General features: G+C 40.9%; 1 protein-coding gene across 3 annotated transcripts in view; it reads left to right on the top strand.

Moving 5' to 3' along the window:
• Window positions 1-27,802, top strand: part of ARHGEF28 (Rho guanine nucleotide exchange factor 28) — a 317,255-nt gene that overhangs the window by 19,679 nt on the left and 269,774 nt on the right. Inside the window, exon 1 of one of the 3 annotated variants that reach the window (XM_082724971.1) lies at window positions 20,371-20,389. The exons of the other annotated variants lie outside the window; for them this stretch is intronic. The gene's annotated coding sequence lies outside the window, so the exon portion shown is untranslated. Of the gene's footprint in view, window positions 1-20,370; window positions 20,390-27,802 lie in introns of those variants that run through there. 3 annotated transcript variants of the gene reach the window in all.

Here is a 27,802-nt window from a genome sequence, read left to right as displayed (position 1 = left end):
GCAAATTGAAGAAATAAGCATTTTAATGAAAATCTGTACGTAAGAACTCCAATTTTATTTATAAACTGTGAGTTGGCAGAATTTAGTCACAAACTCTTGAACTGTAAAATTTATGCATTAAACAAATATCATTGTGCTACTTTAAAAAACACCCTTTCCAATTTGGGCTTATATTGTAAATACTTATCCCTTCATGGTTAAATAAGTTAGAAACTTGAAATTAGTCAGAAAACACTTCCATGTTCTGTGTTTTGGCAGTATGCTTGTAATAAGTTTACATGTTGAATTTACATAGTAAAATCTAGCTTTGTATACATTCCAGTTACAGACACTTGAAAATTGAAGTGATTTTAAAGAATTCTGGAAATTTCAATGTGTTGTGTTCATGTATCACGAGCAAACTGATTCTAGTTTCTATTAGGAAACAGCTTTCCAGTCTAGGGCTAAGCACTAAACAATTCTGAAATCTGTCAATGCCACAGCCTTAGCCAAAATTAATCTAGGAGAGGTAAATGATACTACCTTTTGTCTTAGTGACCCTGAAGAGTCACTCTTCTACTGAAGAGTACTCTTGTGCATATGGTGAGCACATGCTGGCTTTTACTTTTGGGCACAGGAACATTTGAACAGCTTAGTAATCAAAACTGAAAATCCTTCTGTGCCACAACTAAGTGTCATTAAAACTATGGAGCATTTAAAGTTGCACAGCATTTAGAAGATACTGATGGAATGAATCACCACTTCATGTGTTGTTTTGACAGGAAGTGTATCATGTCTCAATAATTTCCTTAAAAATTTTTCCTGCCAGGTGCCTGTTTTCCTTCTTGTAAACCTGTTTCCACAGAATGCCAAATATGTGGTTGATTTTTCCCACTGATGCCTTTGACCATTCCTTGTCCTTGTTGGGAATATCAAGTGCGCTTTTGTTGGTAATGAATTTAAGGCTTCCCACAGGGTAGTGAGGAGGAGTAGCTGTTCTGGAAATGTCCGGCCAGGATGGTTTTAGCTGGTGAGGAGATCATTTTAAAAGAGTTAAAAGGTAAGTATTAGCAGACCCAGTCTAATGTTACCTATCTATGGAGAGGTTAAAGTACATTTTCATTTTCTATTTTTTGTTTTTTATTTCAATTTCAGTATCGTTAATGTACAGTGTTGTATTAGTATCAGGTGTGTAATATAGTGATTCAACAATTCTATACATTGCTCTGTGCTCATCATGGTAAGTGTACTCTTAATCCCCATCACCTACCTCCCTTCTAGTAACTATCCATTTATTCTTAATAGTTAAGAATCAGTTTCTTGGTTTGTTTCTCTCTTGTTTTTGTTTGTTTGTTTGTTTGTTTTACTTTGTTCATTTGTTTCTTCACTTCCACATGAGTGAAATCATAGAGTATTTATTTCTCTGACTGGCTTATTTTCTTAGCATTATACTCTTTAGATCATCCATGTTGTTGCAAATAGAAAGATTTTATTCTTTTTTGTGGTTGAATAATATTTCTGTGTGTGTGTGTGTGTGTGTGTGTGTGTACACACACATCTTCTATATCTATTCATTTATCTATGGACATATTGGATGATACCATGATTTGGCTATTGTAAATAATGCTGCCATAAACGTAGGGGTGCATACCTTTTTTTTTTTTTTTTTTAATGAGTGTTTTGGTATTACTTGGGTAAATACCCAGTAATGCATTTACTGGATTGTAGGATAGTTCTTTTTTTACATTTTTGAGGAACCTCCATACTGTTTTCCACAGTGGCTACACCAGTTTGTATTCCTACCAGTAGTGCCAGACAGTTCTCCTTTCTCCATATTCTCACCAACTCTTGTTTCTTGTTTGGTTGGTTTTAGCCATCCTAACAGGTGTGGGGTGATATCTCATTGTATTTTTGATTTGTATTTCCCTGATGATGAGTGATGTTGAGCAGCTTTTCATGTGTCTGTTGGCCATCTGGATGTCTTCTTTGGAAAAATGTCTGTTCATGTCTTCTCTATGTTTTTGAATTACTTCTTTTTTGGGTGTTGAGTTTGATATGTTCTTTATAGATTTTGGATACTAACCCTTTATCTGATATGTCATTTGCAAATACCTTCTCCCATTCCACAGGTTGTCTTTCAGCTTTATTGTTTCTTTTACTGTTCAGTAGCTTCTTATTTTGTTGTAGTCCTAATAGTGGATTTCTTATTTCTCTTGCCTCAGGAGACAAATCTAGAAAAATGTTGCTATGGCCATTGTCAGAGAAATAACTTCCCTGTGCTTGCTTCTAGGATATTTATAGTTTCAGGTCTGTTATCCATTTTGTGTTTATTTTTTTGTATGGTGTAAGATAGTAGTCCAATTTAATTCTTTTGTACACAGCTGTCTTGTTTTTACAGCACTATTTGTTGAAGAGAGTATCTTGTTTCCATTGGATATTCTTTCCTGCTTTGTTGAATATTAGTTGATCATAGAGTTGAGGGTCCATTTCTGGGCTTTCCAATCTGTTCCATCGAATGATGTGTCTTGTTTTTGTGCAAGTACCATACTGTTTTGATTACTGCAGCTTTGTACTATAACTTGAAGTCCAGAATTGTAACACCTCTGGCTTTGTTTTTCTTTTTAAGATTGCTTTGGCTATTTGGAGTCTTGTGGTTCTCTATAAATTTTAGGATTGTTGGTTCTAGTACTGTGAGAAAAGCTGTTGGTATTTTGGTAGATGTTGCTTTAAATCTGTTAAATTGCTTGGTAGTATGGACATTTTGGTGGGGTTAAGATGGACATTTTAACAATATTCTTCCAATCTATGAGCATGGAATATTTTCATTTTGTCATCTTCAATTTCTTTGATCTGTGTTTTATAGTCTCCAGAGTACAGGTCTTGGATCCCAGGTTTTCTGTTATTTTTGATGCAGTTGTAAATGGGATTACTTTCTTTCTTTCCATTTTTTTTTTTAAGATTTTATTTGTTTATTTGGCAGACAGAGATCACAGGCAGGTGGAGAGAGAGGGAGAAGCAGACTCCCCCACTGAGCAGAGAGCCTGATATGGGGCTCAATCCCAGGACCCTGGGATCATGACCTGAGCCGAAGGCAGAGGCTTAACCCACTGAGCTACCCAGGCACCCCTATGTATCTTCTTTTATTTTATTTTATTTTTTTAATTTTTCAAACTTTTTTATTTTTAAGATTTTATTTATTTATTTGGGAGAGAGACAGTGAGAGAGAACATGAGAGGCGAGAAGGTCAGAGGGAGAAGCGGACTCCCCTTGGAGCTGGGAGCCCAATGTGGGACTCCATCCTGGGATCATGACCTGAGCCAAAGGCCGTTGCTTAACCAACTGAGCCACTGAGGTGCCCTATGTATCTACTTTTAAAAGAGACTTATTTAGGGGCGCCTGGGTGGCTCAGTGGGTTGAGCCACTGCCTTCGGCTCAGGTCATGATCTCAGGGTCCTGGGATCGAGTCCCACATCGGGCTCTCTGCTCCACAGGGAGCCTGCTTCCTCCTCTCTCTCTCTGCTTGCCTCTCTACCTACTTGTGATCTCTCTCTGTCAAATTAAAAAAAAAAATAAATAAATAAAAGAGACTTATTTATTTTAGAGAAAGACAGCAGTGGGGAGGGACAGAGGGAGTGGGAGAGAAAGTCTTAAGCAGACTGTGTACTGAGCATGGAGCCCGATTATGGGGCTTGATCTCATGACCCTGAGATTTAGACCTGATCGGAAACCAAGAGTCAGACACTTAACTGACTGCACCCCCAAGCACCCTTAAGGAGATATGTACTTAAAGCCAGATACTGTTCAAGGCAATATGAGAGATGTGGAAAGTTTGAGCCCCTGACTGAGGACATACAGGTCACCCCTCATAGGGCAGCTTGTGTAGCAGCTGCTGAGAGAGGTGAGGTGTGGGTGCTCTCATATGCTTAGACCTGGGGGCTCTGGCAGGGAGGATTAGCCACTGTATGAAGCAGACTTTCCTGGCCTTCTGGCAGAAATGCAGAAATCCGTGTTGCCTAAATTAAGAAATTACACGAATGTGTGCAAAGAAGTTTTTTTTTTTTATTTTATTTATTTATTTGACAGGCAGAGATCCTAAGTAGGCAGAGAGGCAGGCAAAGAGAGAGGGGGAAGCAGGCTCCTTGCTGAGCAGAGAGCCCGATGCGGGGCTCAGTCCTAGGACTCTGAGATCATGACCTGAGCTGAAGGCAGAGGCTTAACTCAATGAGTCACCCAGGTGCCCCAAGAAATTTTAATTTAGTAACTTGTGCATCGTGTATTGAGAACATGGGAGTGTTTGCCTTTGAATATGGAGTGAGAGTGTAACTGTTGGTATATCATAACTAGGTTTATGTACATTTTATTACTATAATAAAACATAAAAATTTTAACAGTGAATTACAACCTATAACCTTTTATTTTATAGTCTGCCTTTTTTTTTATGATTTCAACTCAGTGGTTTCTAACTCTTCCCTTCTTTGGTAGGATAACTATATCTCTTATCTTTATTGACTATAGATTTATTGCATTGCAAGTACGGTTTATAGTACATTTACTCTTTTAAATAAAAATGATAGTGGTTTCAGAGCACCTGGGTGGCTTAGTTAGTAAGGCGGTTGACTCTTGGTTTCAGCTCAGGTCATGGTCTCAGACCATGGGATCAAGCCTCGAGTTGGGCTCCACTACTTGGGACTATCTCATTGTCTCTCTAAAAAAACACAAAACAGTGGTTTCTTCCACAAGTTTTAACATTTCTGTTAGGATTATATAGTGTAGGTAGTTAGCCTTATATTACTAGACACTTAAAGACATTTAACTGTAGCATATCACATGTAATTTTGAAGATTATAGTTTTTTTTTTAAAGATTTTATTTATTTGACAGACAGAGATCACAAGTAGGCAGAGAGGCAGGTAGAGAGAGATGGGGAGGGGAAGCAGCCTCCTCAATGAGCAGAGAGCCCGATGCGGGGCTTGATCCCAGGACCCCGAGATCATGACCTGAGCTGAAGGCAGAGGCTTTAACCCACTGAGCCACCCAGGTGCCCTGAAGACTATAGATTTTTATGAACGCATGGTTGTCGGGGTTGATGTGTAATTAGAGATGGTCCTGCTGTAGATAATGGTATAAGTAAGCATTTAACTGTGCTTAAAAAACAAAAATTGTGTGGGAAAAAGAATACAATTGATTTGCAAACCAGCGTCCCATTCTTGTATCCTTAATGGGGTTAAATATGAAAACTGTAGTATGTGAGATGCCTATGTAGGAAAAATTTAATGCTCTAAAATGTCAAGTCTAGGATACCAGCACTATAGTATGCAGAGTGACAGAGTGGACGTAAGCTGGGGCTGAGTGGGCCCTCTACCTGGGCTCCTGCCCCTCACCCAGCTCTCTCCGCACTCATCTGCAGAGATCAGGCAGGTGCTTAGTCACAAGCCCAGAGCAGTACTCAGATATCAGTCCTCACTTGTCCTCTCAGCCATCCCCTTTTGTGATTCTGTGAGCAGGCTATGATAGATGTGTGTAGGATGGGAAAAGCCCGTATGGAAGTTAAGCAACCTTATTATTTTATGCCCCTTGTGTTAGAATGCCATTTAACTATCAGTTAGGCAGAGCTTTGATCTCTCTCGTGCCAAAGAGAACTTCTGCCAACAGAGGTCTGATAGTCCTGTGCTCAGTTTAACCCAACTTCCTTCTCTATTTTGGTTGACAAAACTACAGAACAGTTACAGGAAAGAAGAATAAATCCTAGCGGACTAACTTAGAGAAACTTGTGTCTCAATAGGTGACTTTAGCTTAAAATGCAGTTTCCACTTAAAGTTTTAAATGAGAACTGGGGTGTAAAGCTAGCCTGGACGGGTGTTTTTGTACTTTTAGTTTCCTCATCTACGAAATGGGGATAATGCCAGCAGCACTCTGGATAAAACTGGATAGTTTGCCAAATGAAGTTATAAATGGAAATACTTTGGTTTTATATTTTTGAGTCATTTAAAATTTCTAAACCCTAAATGATGATAATTTTGCAAATAGAGCTATTTATGGTCTAGATTTACCATTGGTCTACATGCTATAAATAAACATGTGGAAAAGCAGTGACTGATCATTTGGTATCATGCCAGTTCCTCTGTCTTTATGATAATTTAATACTTGTGTATTTAATAACATGAAAGAAAAATGTGGAGCCAAATCAAATTAGGGAGCAAAGTATCAAAGAGGCTGATTCTGCAAGGGGCTAATGAGTGGCCATGTTCTAGTAGGAATCCCTTGTTCTGTACTTGAGGTTGAAAAGAAAATAAAAAATAAACAAACCACTTCAAAACCCACTTTTTTTTCCTTTTTCTTTCCATTGTTCAGCTAGAGTATAAAGCGTTTCGAAGAAGAACATTAGTGAAGCATTTTGTTACAGAACATTGCCCTTCTCTTCAGGAAAAACAAATTACCAGCAAAAGAGATTTCGTTAGTAATTCTCTCATTTGTTGGTGGGATTATATACATTTAAGCGGTTTGTAAATGACTGCCACTTTTATTAAATAAAGTTTCTTTTTTAAAAAGTTTCTTTATTTAAGAGCGAGAACATGAGCAGGGGGAGAGGGAGAAGGAGAAACAGGCTCCACACTGAGTAGGGAGCCCCATAGTGCCTCCCGGGGAAGAATTTGGGTCTTGAACATACTTTTGAATCTTATTTATTTATTTATTTTTAAAAGATTTTATTTATTTGAGAGAGAGAACAAGAGAGATCATGAGCAAGGGGAGGGGTAGAAGGAGACTCAGCAGACTCCCTGCTGAGCAGGTGCCCCGATTCTGGACTCTATCCCAGCACCCCAGGATCATGACCTGAGTTGAAGGCAGATGCTTAACCGACTGAACCACCCAGGCACATATTTTTTAAAACATATTTAAAAAAATTCTCACTCCTAGATCTTAGTTGTGGTGCATATAGTGTTTCTACCACAGAAGATAGGAACTTCTAATCAGATGCTGGGAACAGTACAGGTACATGTACAGGTGATTGCCATAGGCCATAGGAAATAGAGCCCTTGTGTAAATGTGTTGTGCAATTGGAAAAATGAGGCTTACGTGGTTTATCCAACCATCTGAGCAGTTCCTGTAGCCCTGTTACAGGGAGTGTCAGGTGTGTAATTCAGTTTGGAATTCTGGAGTTGCTATTAACAATGAAGATGGGGAGCGACGGGGTGGCTCAGTGGATTAAGGCCTCTGCCTTCGGCTCAGGTCATGATCCCAGGGTCCTGGGATGGAGCCCATATCGGGCTCTCTCCTTGGCGGGGAGCCTGCTTCCTCCCCCCTCTCTCTGCCTGCCTCTCTGCCTACTTGTGATCTCTGTCTGTCAAATAAATAAATAAAATCTTTAAAAAAAAATGAAGATGGTAACTATTAATTGCTTTCACTTTGTTTGGCATTGTGCTTACAGCTTTGTGAATGTTTTAATTCCTTGAACAATCTCACCATTGGTTTTACAGATGGAAAACTAAGGAAAACTTAAGTAGTGCTTTCTAGGTCCAGCAGCTTATTGATCCCTGGACTGTTTCTCCTAACTTTGCAATGGTATGTCTAATAGGTGAGGAGGGGAAATTCATCTTGTTTACATGTAATAGATTATGCTCTAATCAACTGATCGAAAGTTCTCCCTGCCTCTGTATCTTCACATTTGTCTTGATAGTGACATTAAATGCCTCATCTTTTACACTTACTACAACCTACGTAAGACACTTGGCTGTGTTTGATTTGATGACATCTTAAATATTAACAGGATGAAGAGGCTAATAAGTCACTGGTTGGTCAGTTATGACTTCTTATTTTTTAGAGGAAATGCTGCAGACTAGACACAGAATTCTGACGTCGGTACCTGTACTGTTCCCAGCATTTTTTTATGCATTCCAGGAGGCTGTTTACATTTTGAAGAATTTTTGAACTTGGTGACTGCTCATGTAGGCACTCCCCTGGATTTCTCTACTTTGTATTCTGGATCACTTTGCACTTGGTCTTCACTGACCTTGATTCTATCCCCTTGGGCCTCTTCAGTTTCCATTGGCTTCCCAAGGGTGGGCTCTGGTCATCCCCTTTCTCCAGTGTGCCAGAGTACAGATAAGGGCATATTTTCTGAAAGGAAACACTTTTAGAAATGGTTTTAGTCAGTCTGGATTTTGCTGTCACTATCGGTTCTGAACAGTAGCTGTTAATTTTACTTGCCACCAAAATTCTTCTGTTGGCCTAAGTTCTAAATAATTGCTACAGTTACTGTTGCATTTCCATATCTATATAAACTTCAAATTAGCACATTTTAATGATGTGCTCTTTAATTTTCTTTTTTTTTTTTTTTAAAGATTTTATTTATTTATTTGACAGATGGAGATCACAGAGAAGCAGGCAGAGAGAGAGGAGGAAGCAGGCTCCCTGCTGAGCAGAGAGCCTGATGCGGGGCTCGATCCCAGGACCCTGGGATCATGACCTGAGCCGAAGGCAGAGGCTTTAACCCACTGAGCCACCCAGGCGCCCCTGCTCTTTAATTTTCATACTGAATACAATTTCAGTTTATTAGGACAACTCCCATTTATTCAGTTGGTCCCTAACACAAGCTGTACAAGTTTCGAGAGTAGGTTAGAAAAGATATGGTGTCATTCAAACTCACTTCAGGTTTAGTTTGTGTGTCTGATATCTGTAGTACTGTTTAATAGTGTACATAAATAGTGGGTTTGAAATAAGCGATGATAGCACAGTGATGTTATAGACCAAGAAACAAAACTTGAGATACTTGAATTCTGTCCTATTACGTGACCAAGTGGAGTTTGCTTAAAATGTTAAGCAGTGACTGGAGAGAAGGAACTTCTTCGTGCACTGTTGGTGGGAATGCAAACTGGTGGAGCCATTGTGGAAAACAGTAAGGAGATTTCTCAAAAAAAATGAGAAATAGAATGACCCTATTATCCACTAATTCCACTACTAGGTATTTACCTAGAGTATGAAAACACTAATTTGAAAATATATACAATCCCCAATGTTTATTGCAGCATTACTTATAATAACCATATTATGGGAGCAGCCTAAGTGTCATTCAGTAAAAGGGTGGATAAAAAAGATGTGGTGCGGGGCACTTGGGTGGCCCAGTGGGTTAAGCCTCTGTCTTCGGGTCATGATCTCAGGGTCCTGGGATTAAGCCCCAAGTCTGGCTTTCTGCTCAGCAGGGAGCCTGCTTCCCTCTCTCTCTCTCTCTGTCTGCTTCTCTGCCTACTTGGGATCTCTGTCAGTCAAATAAATAAATAAAATCTTAAAAAAAAAAAAGATGTGGTGTTTACACATGCGCGCGCGCGCGCACACACACACACACACACACACACACACACACACAGAGGAATCTTACTCAGTCATAAAAAAGAATGAAATCTTGCCATTTATAATATCATGGATAACCCAGAGGGTATAATGATAGGTAAAATGAGTTAGTAGGAGACCAGCAAATACCATGTGATTGCATGCATATGTAAAATTTAAGAAACAAAACAAATGAACAAAGGAAAAAAAATCCAGACAGGAAACTCCTAAATATAGAGAACAAAGTGATGGTTACCAGAGGGGAGCAGTGTGTGGGGGATGGGTGAAATAGGCAAAGGGGATTAAAGAGTAAACTCATTGTGCTGAGCTCTGCATAATGTATAGAATTGTCGAATCACTATTTTGTATGCCTGAAACTAATACAACACTGCATTAATTATACTGACATTAAAAAAAATCTGAATAGATAAAATGTAAAGCACTGATGGAATTTAATCCTGTTTCATAAGTGAACATGTTATACTTGCACTCTTGAATAATTTTCAAATTGAAATTCCATTTTTTAGATTGTTTTGAAGCTGAAAAATGAATGTAGGAAAAAAGTTAGAATTAGCATGGTTTAGTAATTGACATCTTTGGATCCTTGGAAGGCACTTAAAAGTTTTGTTGACATTTGCTTTATTTTTACTGGCATGGTTATATATTTGTAGTTCAATAAAGGAAGATTTTCCTGGTGTTTCTTGTTATTATGCATTTTCTTTTCTTCTTTTTTTTTTTTTAAAGATTTTTTATTTTTTATTTATTTGACAGAGAGACATCATAAGTAGGCAGAGAGGCAGGCAGAGAGAGGGGGAAGCAGGCTCCCTGCTGAGCAGAGAGCCCAATATGGGGCTCAATCCCAGGACTCTGAGATCACGACCCGAGCCAAAGGCAGAGGCTTAATCCACTGAACCACCCAGGTGCCCCACATTATGCATTTTCAAAAAGATTATTATTACTAAAAACAACTGTCCTGTGGAAGAGGAGTTAGGTCATCACTGCCTGGGGTCACTCTGAAGTGCTGCTCTTGTGTCTTCCCATCAGGCATTATTGCAAAGGTAGTGAGAATCTAGGTTGTAGATGTGCATGGAACCTAGTGGACTCTGGGTTGGCTGACATGGAATTCTTCCTATAGCTTCTTGGCGTGCTCCTGTGATGGTTCAGGCTTCACCATTTCCCTGGATTACTGTAACAGCTTCCCCTCTCTTCATCTTCTCATCTCCTGCCACTGCCACCATCTAGCCACTCTGCTCTCAGAGCACATTTACTGAAATACCAACCTGAGCATGTCTGTTCTCTGCTTAGAATCTGTCACTTGCTCCTCCTGATTGTCCGTCTACATGATGCTTCATGGGCTGGCTCTTGTTATCCTCTTTGGCCTTCTGTTCTGTCAGAGAGCTCCCCAAGAGCTCCATGTACAAAACTTGATGCTTACTTCTCTGCCTTTGTGTCTCCTCTTCCCTCTGCAGACCATCCCTTTCCACTTCACTCCCCCTATTCTCTGCAAAAACCTGGCTATCTTCTGTTCTTAAAAAAAAAAATAATTTATTGGGGTGTCTGGGTGGCTCAGTGGGTTAAAGCCTCTGCCTTCAGCTCGGGTCGTGATCTTGGGGTCCTGGGATCGAGCCCTGCATTGGGCTCTCTGCTTGGCAGGGAGCCTGCCTCCCCCACTCTCTCTGCCTGCCTCTCTGCCTGCTTGTGGTTTCTGTCTGTCAAATAAATAAAATCTTGAAAAAAAATAATTTATTACTATTATTATTACTATTTTTGATTAACACATAATGTATTATTTGCTTCAGGGGTACGGTTCTGTGAATCCTCAGTCTTACATGATTCACAGCATTCATCATAGCGCATACTCTCCCCAATGTCCATATAAATAGTTTATTTTTAAGTAATCTCTATACCCAACATGTGGCTTAGCCTTACAACCCCAAAATCAAGAGTTGCATGCTCTACCAACTCAGCCAGACAGGTGCCCCATAACTTCTGTTCTTAATGAGTCCTAATGTCTGGGTCCACTGTCCCCCTCCCTTCTGCTCAAGAAGTAGCTGCATCTTGCCTACCAGAGCGCTCGATGTTGTCATCCCTGGCATGTGTGGTCTTTTGTGTCTCCTACTAGACCGTGGGCTGCCGGCACCCAGCTCAGTGTCCACTGCAAACTGGGAGCTTTTGATATTATATGAAGGGATGAACTGACAACCACAGATTCTAGCCATCCGAATGACAGTGTTTGTGTCTGTGAAAGGCTTCATGATCTGGGGCACTGCTTTCTTGTTCACGTAGAATCACAGATCTCTCTGGTCACAGAACCATCATGGGAGTTTTTGAACTAGCTTCCTGTGTACTTAGACCACTTGAGTTAGAATCTCTGGCAGGTGGGACTTGGGAATCTGTATCCAACTCAAATGGCATAGATCTTTTTTCCTGGAAAGTTTTTTTTTTTTTTTTAAGATTTTTATTTATTTATTTGACAGAAAGAGATCACAAGGAGGCAGAGAGGAAGGGAAGCAGACTCCCTGCTGAGCAGAGAGCCTGATGTGGGGCTCGATCCCAGGACCCTGAGATCATGACCTGAGCTGAAGGCAGAGGCTTTAACCCACTGAGCCACCCAGGCGCCCCAAGTTTTTGTTTTTGTTTTTTTTTTTTAGATTTTATTTATTTATTTGACAGACAGAGATCCCAAGTAGGCAGAGAGGCAGGCAGAGAGAGAGAGAGAGAGGGAAGCAGGACCCTGAGATCATGACCTGAGCTGAAGGCAGAGGCTTTAACCTACTGAGCCACCCAGGTGCCCCTCCTGGAAAGCTTTTGATGAAAATCATGATTAATTCCTGATAGTTTCTCTCTGTCCATTAGCTTGCTGCTCTATCCAAGAAAGAGATTTTAATAATCTTATAGTTCATTCTACATAAGAAAATAGAGTTTATATATCCTTTCACAGTTGATAGAGGACTCCTTTTAACATCTCAGTTAATCCTCAATTCTAGGAGAAAGGGGGTCAGATTTTTGCATTTTGAAGCTGAGACTTGATCCAGGCCATGTTTCCTTAATTAACTAGGTTGCTGGAACTCCCAATAACCAGCATTTGTCAAAACTAGGAAGTGACAGAATTTCTTCTTGGGTTGTTTGCTAAAAAAAAAATAAAAAATAAAAAAATAAAAAAAATAAAGAAAGTAGAGAAAAAGAATATGCAAGTTTGGCAGAAAACACTCCTGTGGTTTACAGTAGATGAGGGAATTATTAAGAATTCCAATCTCATTTTGACTTAATTTTGAACAAAATTTAGAATTGTAATACATTCATGTGATCCTCAGAAAATGTAATAATGGATTACAAAGAATATATTCCAGGTCATTTGAGATATGTTATGACTAACAATACAGAGGTTAAAAGCCATTTTGAATAAAATATATGCTTTCAGTTCTTATAAAACCTTCGATTCTTCTTTATTTTCCGTTTGCCCATAAATACCTTGTTTACTTTGGTTTCCTTCCTTTTTTTCCTGAAAAGAGCTTGGAGAATTTAAGCAGTGTCTTCCGTTCCTGTGATTTATGATTGACAACCACCCCCCCTTCCTGCTGGCACTTACCATTCCCTGTACACCCTGGGTATCTACATCATCTACATCCTTAATTCTGGTACTGTCGTTGAGAACTAGGCAGGGGGCATCTGTTAAAGATGTGAATTGGCATAAACACTGACCTCTCACAATTGCTGTGTCTGAGACTGAGCCTGTCCCTTTGCTGTTGCCCCCTGTCTGGTCCCTTCCTCTAACCCAGAAGTTGGGGATTCTGCTTTCAGTGTTTACCCTTTTTTATTCCTTAGGGTGACTTGACTTTTTAAATAGTCTTAATACTGTCATGTCCTCTCCTCACTGCTATTGCTGCAGTTTAGATCTTATTATTATTACTATTTTTTTTTTTACCTGAATTGCTACTGTATTCACCTGCTTTAGATATGGTCTCCCAAAAATGTGCTTTCTGCACCAGCACCAGAATGATTCATCTGAAAGCAGAGTTGAGTCGTTCCCTCCTTGGGTAGGATCTTCAGTTGCTCCCCATTCCTACGTGAAAAAAGTTTGGTTTTACCCTCCACCATTCAGGGCTTTCCAGTACTTGCCCAGTCTTTCCTGCCTCACCCATCAGGGCTGCCTCTCTCCTTCACGCAGTGCTCCCTCTCTCCAAGTTGGTGCTTTGCTTTGAGAGCTCACAGGCATCGCCTACTGACTCTTGCACCTCTGCCATGACTCTTGTCTTTTCAGCCCTGCTCCCCTTTCTTGCTCTTGGTCCTCCTGACCAGTATTCTTATTGTCCTTTCCTTGGTGAACTCCTGTTCTGGAAGGTGTCTTTACAGGTATCAGTCCTTTTAGGAAGCCTCTTAGACCTTCCTGTTTTAGCTTAGAATATAGTTAAGGTAACTTTAAAGAGACTTAAACAGAGGCTTAAATAAGAGAAGAATTTCTTTTCTGTAAAAGTCTGAGCTGGAGAGATGGGTGGCTCACTCTAAGGTTACTTAGGAACCGTGTTCCTTATGTCTTGCTGCTCCGTCATCTGTGGAGTCTTATTTTCTTTGGCATGACCGTAGCTGGCTTGCTACCACTCATCTGTTTCCAACCACCAGGAACAGGGAAAGAAGTCAGAGAGGCCACACTTCCTCCTTTGAGGAGCCTGAATGACACTGTAGGCATAACTCCTGCTCCCATCTCTGTAGCCTAAACTGCACGGAATGCCCACACCCTAGCTCAGGGAAGGCTGGGTGATAGTTCTTAGCTTAGTGGTTTCTTCTAAAATGTGAGCCACATATGTAATAGAAAGTTCCCTAAGGACCTTATTAAAAAGGGAAAAGAAACAGATGAAATTAACCCAACATATTTAACCCATTGTATTTACAACAGCATTTCAGTGTGCAGGAGTGGTCATGTTTCAGATGTTCAGTAGCTCCATGTGAGAGTGGGTACAGAATTGTGAAGTATATGGCTTTCACTGGCCATGTGTGTAGCTAAGGTTGAAGGCCCCTACCAGGAAAATTAAGGGGAGAATGGTATCTGGGCTTATCTGGGCTTACCTGGTAGTTGGGCCCGTTCTCTTGTTATCTAGTGTCTGCTTGCCATCCCGATTTGATATTACTACAAGGCATGACATATTGTGTATATACTTACACGTTTTATTGTCTCATTCCCATTAAGTGTTTTTTAAGAGGTGATGATGTCTTTTCTCTACATCCTGGTATAGTATTTGGCACCTTTTCTTTTTTTAAGATTTTATTCATTTGAGAATGAGAGAGAGACAGAGACATGATGATCAGGGAGAGAGGAAGAAGGAGAGTGACGAGTAGGGGGAGGGAGAGGGAGAAGCAGACTCCCTGCTCAGCGAGGAGCCTGACAGGACCCTGGGATCATGACCTGAGCTTAGGTCAGGTGCTTAACCGACTGAGCCACCTAGGCACCCACGCACATTTTGATTATCCAATAAATGTTAAGTGAATAAAGTCACTGAGTGGGGATTTCATTTAATTGCTCAACTTTTTTGTTATTCTTGGGCAGATGCTTATAAATGGATTCATTGACAGGGTCATACTTCCATATGCATCAAAGGTTAGATTTTCCTCAGGGAGATGAATATACTTTGATTTTATTTGATACATTTCCTGTGAACTCAAAGTCAGAGGTGCTTTGGGAAGATATTCACATTCTGATATAATGGCAGGTTCTCTGGTTCCACAAATAACATTTTAGAAAATTAGGTGCATTGTGCAGAAAACTGATATTTTCTCTGAAATAGTGAATCTTCTGTTGAGGGTGCCTCTGTATGGGTGAAAGAACAGGATGGAGTTTCTCGCATGGAACCTCTTGCTTTGAGAATTCCCTTTCAGTCCTTAGGGAGATAGGCCATTTCCAGGCAATATTACAAATCTGTTGCCGGTACATGTGAAGCACAGTATTCCCAGAAGTCAGCAATTCAGCATAATTTATCAATGATTGTTAGAATTAAGTAGAACCTGAATGTAGCTCCTCATTAAATGAAATACAGAACTGAATGTTCCCTAAACAAGTTAAATTGTAGATATTACAGGCTGTTCCTAATGGTGCAAGCCTATCTTGCCTCCCTCATTGGCAGGTTACTGCAGAAATGCCTTTTTTGGCATTTGAGATTTGTGGCCCTTCTCCCTGGGGGATGGGGAGCAGTGGTAGGCAGAGTAAATGAACAGGGCTGCATCTCCTCTCACTTTTCAGCAGTACCTTTCTCTCTTTGTGCCTTGCTCACTCTGTCATCACTCCACACCTCATTCCACCTCTTGAGACAGAAGCTTTTTCTCCCCATCCTGGGAATGACTCTTGAGATGAATTTCCTAGGTTAGTCATCTTTTGTGGGAGTATCTCATTTGCATTAGGCTGTGGTATATTACATGGTAATATTTATAATATTTATAGCATAATAGTAGCCACCACCACTATGATCATGGTGTTAGAGTGCTTGTGCATGCCAGGCACATTTGGAGGGCTTCATGTATGTTTCTTAGAATGATCTTATGACATAGGCATTATTTTGATGCCCATTTTTTAGGGGAAGTAGAGGCTTAGGATAAGTGCCTTGGCTGGAGTCACAAGCCAAGTTGCTAAACTAGATTTATACCCATACCTGAATCTAAATTTTAGGTTTTTAATCATTATATGGTCCTGCTTTCTAACTATAACTAATTTGACTTTTCCACCCTATTTGATCCATATGTATTTTTGGTCATGGTGAGGTTGGGCAGAAGGATAGGGTGTGGGAGGGACCCGGGAATATCTGATCTAGAAGAAAGATAATTGAAGAAAATTTGGATGAGGCGTTACACAACAAGGATGACTTACTGCTGATAGAGCAAGGAGGGGTCAGAAATAATCAGGCTCAGATTCTGTGTACTGGGAGGACTTTCATTGTGACATTCTTTAAGATGGAGTTGTACCATACATTAAAAAAAAAAAAAAAAAGTCATGAACCACAGTCAAGTGGGATTTATTCCTGAGTTGCAAGGGTGGTTCAGTATCCACAAATGAATCAACATGATACATCACATTAACAAGCGTAAGGGTAAAACCCATGTGATCATTTCAATAGATGCAGAAGAAACCTTCATCAAAGTAAATGATAAAACCCTCAACAAAGGAGGTTTAGAGGGAACATACCTCAACATAACAAAGGCCTTATATGAAAATTCCATAGTTAATAACATCATATATGGGGAAAATCAGAGCTTTTCCTCTATGGTTAGGAACAAGACTGGAATGCACACTCTCACCACTCATTCACAAATACTGGAAACCCTAACAATAGCAGTCAGATAGGAAAAAGAAATAAATGGCATCCATATCAGCAAGGAAGAAGTAAAACTGATTATTTAGATATGATATGATACATGAAAGACCCCACCAAAATACTACTAGAACTAATAAATGAATCTAGTAAAGTCTCAGGATATAAAATTAATATACAGAAATCCAATAATGAATCATCAGAAGGAGAAATCAAGTAATCAATCCCATTTACAATTGCATCCCAAACCATAAGATACTTAGGAATGTACCTAAGTAAAGCTGTGAAAGATCTATACTCTGAAAACTATAAATGCTGATGAAAAAAATTGAAGAGGACACAAAGAAATGCAGACATTCCATGCTCATGGATTTGAAGAACAAATATTAAAATGTTTATACACTGGGGCGCCTGGGTGGCTCAGTGGGTTAAGCCGCTGCCTTCGGCTCAGGTCATGATCTCAGGGTCCTGGGATCGAGTCCCGCATCGGGCTCTCTCTCTCGGCAGGGGGCCTGCTTCCTCCTCTCTCTCTCTCTGCCTGCCTCTCTGCCTACTTGTGATCTCTCTCTGTCAAATAAATAAATAAAATCTTTAAAAAAAAATAAAAAAAATGTTTATACTACCTAAAGCAATCTACAGATAGAATGCAATCCCTATTAAAATACCAACAGCATTTTTCACAGAGCTAGAACAAACAATTCTAAAATTAGTATGGAACCACATAAGACCCTCCAAATAGCCAAAGCAACACTGAAAAAGAGAGCTGGAGGCTTCACAGTTCTGGATTTCAAGTTACATACAAAGCCCTAATAACCAAAATGATATGGTACTAGTCCAGAAATAGACACACAGGTCAATAGAACAGACTAGAAAACCCAGAAATGGATCTACATCTGTAGGGTCAATTAATCTTCAACAAAGCAGCAAAGAATATCTAATGGAAAAAAGACTGTATCTTCAATAAATGATATTGGGAAAACTGGAAAGCTATATATAAAAGAATGAAACTGGATCACTTTCTTATAATGTATATAAAATTTTAAAACATAGGTTAAATACCTAAATGTATAGCCAGAAACCATAAAAATCCTAGAAGAGATCATAGGCAGTAACCTCTTGGACATCAGCCATACTGACTTTTTTCTGAATATGTCTCCTTAGACAAGGGAAACAATAGAAAAAATAAACTATGGGGACCATGTAAAAATAAAAGCTTCTGTATGGTGTCATAAACAATCAACTAATAGGCAACCTAAGGAATCAGGGAAGATATTTTCAAATGATATATCTGGTAAAGGGTACATATCTAAAATATATAAAGAACTTCTAAAGCTCAACATCCCCCAAAAAATGACCCAATTAAAAAATGAGCAGGAAATGTGAACAGACATTTCTCTGAAGAAGACATTCAGATGGCCAATAAAAGCATGAGAAAATGGTCAACATCATTTATCAGGGAAATGGAAATCAAAACTATAATGAGGTATCACCTTATGCCCGTCAGAATGGCTAAAATCAACAGCACAAGAAACAAGAGTTGGCAAGGATGTGGAGAAACAGGAACCCTCTTGTGCTGTTGGTGGGAATGCAAACTGGTACAGCCCCTCAGGAAAACAGTATGGAGTTTCCTCAGAAAGTTAAGAATAGATCTGTACTCCAGTCCAACAATAATACTACTGAGAATTTACCCAAGGAATACCAAAATACTAATTCAAAGGGATACATGTATCCTAATGTTTGTAGCAGCATTGTCTACAATAGCCTAATTATGGCCATCAATTGATAAGTGTCCATCAGTTGTCCATCAAGTGTCCATAAGTGTCTATCAATTGATGACTAGATAAAGAAGATGTGGTATTCCTGGAAAACAGTATGTAGGTTCCTCAAGAAGTTAAAAATAGAACTACTTTATGACTCAACAATTGCACTGCTTGGTATTTATCCAAGGATACAGTGATCTAAAGAGGTACATGCAACCCAATGTTGATAGCAGTAATATCCACAATAGCCAAACTATGGAAAGAACCCAGATGTCCATCAATAGATGAATGGATAAAGAAGATGTGATATATATATATATTGCATATATATATATATATATATGCAATTGAATACTATGTAGCCATCAAAAGAAATGAAATCTTGCATTTGCAATGATGTAGATAGAACTGGAGGTTTTTGTGCTGAGTGGCATAAATCAGAGAAACATAAATACCATATGATTTCACTCATAACTGGAATTTAAGAATCAAAAGAGATGAACATAGGGAAAGGGAAAATAAAGTAAGATGAAAACAGAGGGAGGCAAAACAAAAGAATCTTAACTCTAGGAAACAAACTGAGGATTGTTGGAGAGAAGGTGGGTGGGTGGATGGAGTAACTGGGTGATGGACATTAAGGAAGGCACTTGATGTACAGAGCACTGGGTGTTCTGTGCAACTGATTAAATCACTGGATTCTACCCCTGAAAATAATAGTACATGTTAAACTATTTTGAATTTAAATAAAAAAGATATGTATATTTTAAATTATATATATAAAATATATTTATATATTTACATATTTTATATATTTTATATTTATATATTATATATATAAAATATTTTATATATTTTTATTTATATAATTTATATTTATATACTACATATATATTTATAAATTAAAAATATATTTTATATATGTACAAATGTACACATATACACATACATATATATGTATATATGCACACATATACACACACCCATATACATATGTATATATACATATACACACGCACACATACATATATGTACATATATGTGCACACACATATGCATGTGCATACATGTACATATGTGTATATATGCATTCGCACACATATACATATGCACATACACATATACACATGTATATATAATATATAGTATGTATACATATGTATATATACTATATGTAATGAAATATTACTCAGCCATTATATATACTTAAGATGTGTATGTGTGTATGTGTGTGTGTGTGTGTATATATATATATATATATATATATGAAATGAAATATCACTCAGCCATAAAAAAGAATGAAATGTTACCATTTGCAAGGACATGGTTGGAGCTAGAAGTCAAGTGAAGTCAATCAGAGAAAGACAAATGTCATATGATTTTATTCACATGTGAAATTTAAGAAACAAGCAGAGGGGAAAAAAAAGAGAGGCAGACCAAGAAACAGACTCTTAACTGTAGAGAAGTGATGGTTACCAGAGGGGAGATGATGGGGGATGGGTGAAATGGGTGATGGGATGAAGGAGGGCACTTTTGGGGATGAGCCCTGGGTGATGTGTGGAAGTGCTGAGTCACTGAATCACTAAAGTGTATGTCTGAAACTAATAGGAAAGTGTATGTTAACTAACTGTTAACTAATTGGAGTCAAAATAAAAAATCTTAAAACGATAGAGCCATAAGGTAGTTCAGTCTTCTTATTAATTAGGTATTTGAAGCCCGGAGACATGGCATTATTTTCTGGGGTGTGTGCTCTTAGTAAAATAAATGAGGATTGCATACTTGATTTGTTCTGATGATTCCAAGTTGATTTTATTGAGCTACATTGTTTCAGTGCTGCTTTTTATTAGTTTGTAACCAACCCCTGTTTGTTTCCATTTTAGGTTTTTCTATTTGTTACCAGTAGGAGACTGTCCCTGGGAAGTAAGGGCAGGGAAAGTGTACTTGCTTGAGGAATAGTAGCAGGATAATGGAGAAACTGCTAGAGAAATTGGTTCTTCAGCTGCCCAGGGAGTAAAGTGAAGAACGAGCTAACACGGTAGGTAGTGGGGAGGGAAGGAGACTGTTGGTGGGCCCTCTGGGGCCCTGCGCAGTTGGGAGATGGGGAGATGAACAACGAGACCGGACTCTGCAAATTCCAAATCCATCTACCCGCACCCAGCTCTGGCCCTTGCATGGGCCCTGTTTCTCACTCCGTTTGAGATGTGGTTGCTCCATGATTCCCTCACTGGGAGTGGAGGAAGGAGAGGTATAGAATCCTACTGTTAGGATTGGAGCCGGAGGAAGTATGTTCTTGGAATACTAAGTAGGACCCTTGATTTTCATGTGGAAACATGGGTAAATATGCTAGCACAATAACCACAAGTCGGTATGTGAGGTAAAAAGGCTCTTTTGGGTTATTATTTTTTAGGCGGTGCCTTAAGGACCTCAGTCTCTGTCTCCCATGAAACGAACATAATACTCCCTGCGCTACTGGGCAGAATAAATACATAACACATGTGAACAGGCAACTCCAACTCTTCTCTTTGATAGGAATGGAGGGAAAGCAGTTGTGTAGAAGGGCACGGTTTTCTCTTGAAACAGAACACAGTGTCATACTAAAGTTGTAGCATGTGGGGAAGCAGGTAGAGATGACGGGGGAATGTTTCAGGTCTCAACCAGACTGGCCTTGTCACCGTCACTGTGTGAAAGTGTTAGCAATGAGGGTGTGGTGTAGAGTAAACTTGGAGTCAGTAACAGCTTGTTTCATGATAACTCTTTATTATTATTTATTTATTTATGAACTTAATTGAAGTCACATAGTATATACTTAGAACTTTCCTTGTTTTTCGCTTTTTACATTGGTAATGTTTCTGTTGCTCATTATTCTTCCAAAATTATTTTCAGTGGCTGTGTAAAATTCTCTGTTACTATTCTTTTCTTGAAGGGGGTATTTTCCACATATTACTCATGTTATAATGTGTGAAATGCACATTTGTCTATTTGTTATGGTTCACCTCTTAGAAGGGAAGAGGCAATTCTGTGTTCCAGCTATGGTGTGAATTCTGGGTTAGAAACAGGTGCTACAACTGTGGCTTGTCCTGGCTTCCCATGCTCCATGGTACTCAAGTCTGGCATCAACCTGTTTGTTGTTGGAGCCTGTAAGGTGGAGGGACTGGCTCTACTCACCTTGGTTCTTTTGACCAAAGAGTAGGTGCTTGTTAAGGGCTTCTGGTAAGATAAGCTGAGGATAGAAGTTTTGATGAGCAAAGAGGTTTGAGAACATCCAGTCCATGTTTTCCTCTGTGTTCAATGTACTATTCCAAATTTTTAGGGAATGGCGGGGGTGAGTATAAAACACATCTTTTCCCTCAAGAAGAAGAGCTAGCACAAGCTGTGAGAGAAATTACAGAATTTAGTAAAAAATAATAAGTTGAAGATTCTGGTTAGGAATTCAGAGCTAGGAGCGAATTCTTACTTGTGGAGTAATCAGGTATAATGGAGCAGTTCAGGCATACGAGGGCGTCAGGAAATCACCCGCTTAGGTAGATAGAGGGCAGAAGGGGTGCGTGCTTGAGGCAGGAGAACCCATATGAACCAAACCGCAGGAATGGGTATCACTGTGGATCATGAGAAAGATACTGTTTGACAGTCTGGGGGAGAAGGAAATAGCATTAGTTAGCTAGGTAGGGTGGGGCTATATTAAGGAGGGTTGGAAGCCAAACAGAGTCAGACAGAGGCATAATAGGCAATAAAGAGTCTTTGTAGGTTCATGAGTGACATGAGGAAAGTGGTTGAACTGGAAATTCAAAGGTGGTGTCAGAAATAACTTTGAGAAGGTCACTTGTAAGTATGCAAATACTTTGCAATATTTTACATATCTGGTATCCTGAACTTTCCACGAATCTCATTCAATCCTTGAATGTCCTGGAATGGGCAACAGTTATATTCATTTTGTTCTTAAAGTATATTCTACACCCAGAACTGGGCTTGAACTCACAACCATGAGGTCAAGAGGCACCTGCCTCCTCTACCAACTAAGCCAGCCAGGTGTCCCTGTAGTCCCCACTTTATGCATAGGGAAATGGAGTGCCTAAGTGGTTGAATGAACTCTCACTTAACACTGTTAAAAAAAATGACAGATGTAGGAACCCAGATCTCCTTACTCTTGGCTCTTTGGCTTCCAGTGATGGATCAGGGTGTGGTGGACAGGTTGTGATTTAGGGCATTGTTGCGGGAACAGTTTCTTGGAAAGAAAAGGATAGCATCAGAGTGGAACTCCTGTGTACCAAGTGCTTTGTGTAAGGCTGACTTCCTCACCCTAACACTCTTGCAGCTGTTGGTATCCCAGCTACATTTGACAGATAAACAAATGAGGCTCGACAAGGTTAAATAACTTGCCAAAGTCACACATGTACTGCGACGCAGAGGCAGAACGGGAGCTCTAATCCAGAGGTGTGTGCCTCTTTCCTGACTTGTTTCTTTTTACTACCTTGCACAAATCACACCTACTTCTCTGTAGTGCTTTGCTCAGGAATTTGATGGGTTTATCCCCCACCCACCACCCCACCCTGGGTGTTATATATAAAAAAATGAAATAATTTTGGAATGAATCTAACTAAAGAATATCTCTTGGCTTAATATTACATTGTATTTTATGGAGGGAAGTGTATATATTAAGAGTAAACTTTAGGAAATTCAAAGAGTTAACTAGGAAAAAAAAATAGAACTGTGATCTTTTTTGGGCTTTGCATTTGTGTTTTGAATTCACCCCTTAACCTTCAGGATGGAGATTGAAATTGTTGGTGTAGTATGCAACGTGCAGCTTATGTCTCTAGCTTTGGCTCTGGTCCTAGGTAGCTTGTGTACAGCTCTGTAATAGGACTTGAAATCCTCAGCCAGGGGAGCCTGCGTGGCTCAGTGGGTTAAGCCTCTGCCTTCGGCTCAGGTCATGGTCCCAGAGTCCTGGGATCGAGCCCCGCATCAAGCTCCACATCGGGCTCTCTGCTCGGCAGGGAGCCTACTTCCCTTCCTCTCTCTCTCTGCCCGCCTCTCTGCCCACTTGTGATCTCTGTCTGTCAAATAAATAAATAAAAATCTTAAAAAAAAAAAAAAAAAAGAAAGAAAAGAAATCCTCAACTGTAGTTTGCAGTGTTCCCGCGTCCTCGGCACCTGTGCTGGAACATACCCTTTCTCCCCAGCCCCCTCTGTTCTCCCTTCAGTCTGCTTAACTTGTATTCATCCTTCAAGACACAGCATGCCCAGCTCCTGGACCGAGTTTGGTGTCCCGCCTTGTGCTTTGCCCTGTCAGGGAACTTCTGTCCTGTATTTTCTAGGAAGAGGTTGCAGGGCTCCAAGTATACACGTGGTGTTGAGAGGGGAAGGCTCCCCATCCTGGGGAGAATGGCTGGTCTGTAAAGGGAAGAGGTAGGAAGTAAGCTGGTCCCAGAGTAGCTTCCTACTACTAGTAAGTAAGCTTACTTACTTACTAGTAAAAGTAAGTAACTAGTACTTACTTACTCGTACTAGTAGTACTAGTTGGCACACTCTGGAGGTGAACTCTTTCCCTAACAAAGCAAGGATGCCAACTTGGGTGCTCTTGGGTGCCAACAACAAATGATGTGGTACATAAAGATGATCCTAATTGCCCCCGTGTCATGCCTTATTGCAGAATAGACCCCTGCTTAAGCACCCTACCCATATGCCCACTCCTGGCTGCCCTGGGAAGAGAGAGAATGAATTCCCATTGGCTTCTATAAGGACAATGAGATCCTACTTCCTATCAATTGTATTGATAGAATTGTACAATTGTATTGTACACAATGGGGGCTCCTCAGAGGGGAGAGCCACATGCTAACAAGAGAAGGGTGCTAGACAGCTGAACCCTAGAAATGTCTAGAGAAGAAAGGAAGGAAGTATTGTATGGAGCACTGGGAGGGGTTCTAGCGCACAGTGGCCTTGAATGGCAGCTACAAAAGTGGCACCCTTTCCTCTCTAGGGAGCCCCTGAGCAGTTTGAGGGAGTGGGGCTGGACACCCAGAGCAGTACTTGAGGTTGAATGTTTGGTCCTAGGCCACGAGGACTGGAGGGAGCTGGAGCTGAAGGGAGAGAGACCAGTTAGGAGATTAGTGCCAGTGTGCAGTAAACACAGGACTGGAAATCTGGAATTTACCATGAGTCATCAGTAGATGAGGGATTAGAACTCACTGACCTTGAGTGCCTCGTCAGACTTCCCTTGCCTCAGGTGTCCCCAACTTGGTGAGCTTGCCAGCCCACTCAGGAAACAGTCAGCATGAGCTCAGCAGAATCTTGGGTTTAGATTAGTTTGTTTTTTTTTTTTTTTAAGATTTTATTTATTTATTTGACAGACAGAGATCACAAGTAGGCAGAGAGGCAGTCAGAGAGAGGAGGAGAAGCAGGCTCCCTGCTGAGCAGAGAGCCCGATGTGGGGCTCCATCCCAGAATCCTGGGATCATGACCTGGGCCAAAGGCAGAGGCTTTAACCCACTGAGCCACCCAGGCGCCCCGGGTTTAGATTAGTTTTAACCGGGGTTTCATTTTCAGCAGGTGGGCTGTTGGCCCCCTTTCTGTGTTTGATCGTTTTCTAGCTGCCCCTTGCTTCCCTGTTTCTTCTCTGTTTCTAGCTGCCCCTTGCTTCGCTGTCTCTGTTTCTGAAGAGGTGTGCTAAACCGTGAGACTTGCAGTAATCTGAGCACATCCTTGCTTTGTTAGGGAAAGAGTTCACCTCCAGAGTGTGCATTCCTCTGGTCTCTGGCACTTTTCTGAACCAGGAACAAGACCATGAAGGGTTGCTTGAATACTGATGTAAAATCAGAGTGGGCAGGGAGAGCCATCTCTCTGGATTATGAGCAGAATCCCTACAGTGGCCTATTCATGTCAGTGTTAATTGTGATCGTTTGAGTGGAGTTGGACAGCTTTTAGAAAACAGGGGGAAAATGCCTTCAACAAAGCTCTTTTCAGGGATGGCTCTTAATCATGCGCTTGGTTCCCCGGCCTTTGGGCGGCAGTTCATATTTTCTCCTGGGGTGGAATTAAGGTTCTAGCTTGTACTACTGCTCAGAATTTGGCTTTGCTGTGGCTCCCAGGTCAACACATTTAACTCCTGAGTGAAGCCTTACTATAGCTACAACTTTCTGTTGGTTTTTAAGTGATTTTTAACCTGTATTTTTTTTTAAAGATTTTATTTATTTATTTGACAGAGATCCCAAGTAGGCAGAGAGGCAAGGAAGAGAGGGGTAGGGGCACGCAGGCTCCCTGCTGAGCAGAGAGCCCCGTGTGGGGCTCGATCCCAGGACCCTGAGATCATGACCTGAGCTGAAGGCAGAGGCTTAAACCACTCAGCCACCCAGGTGTCCCTTAACCTGTATTTTTATTTTTGAGAGATTGCTTCTGGAAATCCTTCTATCGGAAATGTACATCACAAAGAGGTTTCACACATGACCTCATTTTGTGTCTTCAGTCAGGTACAGGGTAACTTCACATGGTTGTCTCATTTTCCTCGGAGTCTGTGGGGAAGAAAAGATAATTCTGTCTGGACCTTAGAAGTGTACAGGGGAGTTTCATTGTCCCTTTATTTGAATAGCTCATAGTGTTTTATACACACTAATTCATGAATCCTCCCCAAAGCTCTGTGTGTAGGCAGTGGAAAATATTTTTTTGCTGTGGCAGCATTTACTCAGGGAGAAACCTAGGCCTGGGGCAGCGGGCGGGGCCAATCCCGGCTGTTGGCTGCCCGGTTCTGACTCTGGCTCTCTCCCTGGACTGTTAGAAAACCCAAACTCCTGCTCCTTTGGAAGATAAACATCAAATAGCTTTGTTAACCAAATTCTGCCTGGAACAGAACTGCCGGAGGGAAGAACTCTGAGATGGTTGCTGTTACCCTGAGTGGGGTCTGGGCCCAGTCTTCGGTCCACCTGTTGCCTTGGTTGTGGATGTAACTCACCTTGCTGCTTGGCTACCTTCTGAGTGTGTTGGGGTAAGATGGGGTTTCCTGTTCTGGCTTTGGCTGTTCCAGAGGCTCGGGAATAGCTGCCGTGTTTCCTTCTCCGGCTGCCAACTCCACAAGGACAGGGGCATGGCCTCTGTTCTTAATCCTTTTAACCTCTTTCATCTTCCCGCTAGTGCTTTCCTAAGAGTGAGTCAGGAAAAGATTTGGTGGGCAGAAGAAACTGCAGGTGTGGGTATCTCAGTGCCTTGCATGACAGGTCTGCCCATGTGGGCATTTTATTTTTATTTTTATTTTTTAAAGATTTTATTTATTTATTTGACAGAGATCACAAGTAGGCAGAGAGGCAGGCAGAGAGAGAGAGAGGAGGAAGCAGGCTCCCTGCTGAGCAGAGAGCCCGATATGGGACTCGATCCCAGGATCCTGAGATCATGACCTGAGCTGAAGGCAGCGGCTTAACCCACTGAGCCACCCAGGCGCCCCCATGTGGGCATTTTAAACTGAATGTGCCTCAAACGGGGTTCCTGGTTTCCTTCCTACACTTGCACCACCTGGACCACCACCTTCGATCATGGCAGCCCCATCCTGAGCTCAGGCTGCCCTTTGGGAACCTCCTCTTTCTCTCACATCCCACTTCTGATTGGTCGGGAAATCCTATTGGTTCTGCCTTGAGAACATGTCCCAAACTCAGTGCCCACAGCTACCCCCTCGTCTCAGCCACCATCTCTTGCTGGTATTATTATTATTATTATTTTCTTGCTGGTATTATTGCTAGGGCCTGCAAACCAGCACCCACTGCTGCACCCCCCCCCCCCCCCCCACCGACCCTGCCCAGCTCTCGGCTGCTCTCAGCCTGCCTCTGGTGTAGGAATTACATGATACTGTTTAGTGTGTAGGTCCCTTCATGTCACTCCTCAGCTCAGAACCCTCAAGTGGAGACAGAAGCCAAGGTCCACAGAATAACCTACAAAGCCTTATGGGACCAGGTTTTCTGTTTTTCCCCGTCATCATCCTTTACTCTCCTTTTCCCTCACACAGACTCCTTGATGTCATTCACAGTGCATGTGTTCATGCTTTGCTTCTGGATTTCTCCCTCTGTGCTGCTCCTGTGAGAGACTCAGCCCAGCTGCCTGCCCTGCTCTCTCAAACGCTGCCTTCGCAGCTGCGTCTGCCCTGACCACTGTCCACCCCTCCACTCTGTTCTCTTCCTCTACTCCATCTTAAAAATGATACATACCATTTTGAAGTGTACTATAAAATATACTCTGATGTATTGTCTATAAACTATACTGTAGGCTTCAGAAAAGCTAGGGTTTCTGTTTCTTGTTCAGTTACATGTCCTCAGCACATAATATCCTCATGTCCAGCAGATGGCCAGACACTGTTTAATGAATAAGCAGTATTTACAAAAATGCTTCTGCCCTCCAGTCCTAGTCAAATATAATGACTGGGTTTAGTCTCCTAATTAAATTGTGATATGAACAGAGCACAGCAGAGGATACAAGA

This window comes from Mustela nivalis, assembly GCF_964662115.1.
Source record: "Mustela nivalis genome assembly, chromosome: 3".
NCBI classification, from domain to species: Eukaryota; Metazoa; Chordata; class Mammalia; order Carnivora; family Mustelidae; genus Mustela; species Mustela nivalis.
This window is presented reverse-complemented; position numbering and strand designations above follow the sequence as displayed.